The sequence below is a fragment of the Hipposideros armiger genome, unplaced genomic scaffold (assembly GCF_001890085.2).
Source record: "Hipposideros armiger isolate ML-2016 unplaced genomic scaffold, ASM189008v1 scaffold_507, whole genome shotgun sequence".
Lineage (NCBI taxonomy): Eukaryota > Metazoa > Chordata > Mammalia > Chiroptera > Hipposideridae > Hipposideros > Hipposideros armiger.
In genome coordinates this window covers 39,835-42,009 of record NW_017731857.1, presented here as the reverse complement: position 1 = coordinate 42,009, position 2,175 = coordinate 39,835, and positions in this window count along the sequence as shown.

The window sequence follows — 2,175 nt, the reverse complement described above, 5'->3', positions numbered from 1 at the left end:
TCCTGCCACTCTGACAGGTGGCACCAGGAGATTTGACATAAGATAGCATGTTCCTCACCCTTGATTGCTGGTGGGAACACAGAGTGCACGCCCAGCGGGCTGCCAGCAGGCTCAGGGGTCAGCAGTCTCAGGATTAAACCCAGTTGCTGTGTGTTACTAGCAGTATGAGTTCTGCAAAGCTACTTCACCTCTCTGAGTCTCAACTTCCCCCTTAAAATGGAAGCAACCACTAACAGCACCGAATGCTGGCAAGGACGTGGAACAGCAGGAACTCTTACTCATTACTGGCAGGAATGCAAAATGGTACAACCATGTTGGAAGACAGTCTGGCAATTTCTTAAAAAATAATAAAATAAAATGGGGCGACACTATCCGCTTCATTGGGTTGCTGTGAAGACGAAGTGGGAAAACTAGATGGGCAAGCACCTACGACAGTGTGACAATCTCCCCACTGGAGTGTCACCTTCACAGGAAGCGAAGGCAGCATTCTCCATGAGGCATTAGTTCTCTGGGCTGTTAATAAGCACTTTCTGGAGAAATGTTTGTATCGCTCAAATGCAATTAAGAAACACTGAGTTAAAAGTTCTCTTTACAATAGGAGTTCCCAGAGCCTGCAACAGGCTCAGATGTCCTGTGACTCTGCATGATAGAGGAGAGACTGTGCATAATTTCTCGATGTTTCTAAGCATTTTTCAGCATGAGATCTTCTTTTTGTTGACTATCTCCTGTGATGACTTGGATGTGTCACACCTTGGGAAGTACTGGGGTAAAAGCAGTATATTGCAAAGACCCCTAGGAAACACTAAACAGAGATAAGTCTTTACGCACACACCCTCTCTGGAGGGAAGTGGGCAGGACCAGTTCCAGTCTCAGCCTTCAGAGCTGCCAGGAGGGGCAGTTCAGAGGAGCGGACTCTGAGGCCAAGTCCAAGCGGTCAAATACCAGGGAAGGTGCTGGAGCCACATGGAGCTGGGGGGAGAATGCAAGCAGGGAGTCTGAGGTCAGAGGCCAGAGGTCAGAGGTGGAAAAACCCCACCTCTAAGAGCTGCAAAGCTCTGAGGACAACAGAAGAGAAGAGGGAGAATGAAGTGAGGGTTGAAGACTGGCTCACAGAGAAGAAGGGAAGCTCAGTGTTGGCTCAAGGCAAATTTTGTGACTGTGGAATTGTGTCCCTGTGTCCCTCCTGTCTTTGTTTTGTGCCTGTGGAATTGCGGCTCTGATTTCCCCCTGCCTTTGGCTTGGCATGTTCTGTTTGAGCCAGAAGCAGTGCCCTTCAGAGGCCAGGACTGATCAGCCGATTGGGATGTTTGTGGGGACTTGCCCATGGGCAGAAATGCGTCTCTTACATCAAGGCGGGGGTACCTCTCTGGAGCAGTGAACGTGGAGAGGCCCCTTGGAGAGGGCTGTGGGTGGGGAGGGACTCCAAGCAGGAGTGTGCAGAGGAGTCATGGATGGATCCCACAGGTGAATGGCTGCTTCTCAGCGTTGCAAAGGCTTAGCTTAAACTCACCAAGACTTCTCTTTAAGTCACACATTCACAGATGAGCCCTCTGCAGGACTCTGGGTATCTCCAAGAATATCCAGACCTTTGAAGCACCTGGAAGACACAGCCCCGTTCCTCCCTTGCCCTCCTTCTCTTGTTCAAACTTCCATGCTTCCATGTTGAGCACATTCTTGGCCTGTCTAGGAATCCTCAGAAGTCAATTTTTAAAAGCTGGTGTCAGGAATTTGGCCTCTTACTCCGCTGTTTCTTTGGCAAAGTTCCTCAATGCACTGCTCACCTACCCACTCACCAGTATCCCAAATCAATTTATTTTCTGACTGCGGTATGGATGTCTCAGAAGAATGTCTGACTGTCACAGCAACAGCTCAATTCCACGCATTCGAGTACCCATAACTGGGTTTAGCTGACATGTGTTAAGCACTTTCTAATTGCCAGGCATTGAGCCAATCTCTTACAAGTTTTACTCTATTGAATTCCCACAACAACCTTAAAAGAAGAGGGGAGGGCCGGCCGAGCGGCGCGATGGTTAAGAACTCGCTTGGGACGCCAGAGGCCCCCGGTTCGGATCCCACATACGAGGGCCAGTGACACTGCCCTCTACAGCTAAGATGCTGAACAACAGCTCGACCTGGAGCTGGGCTGCCATGAGTCGCCGGCGACGGCATAGGCTG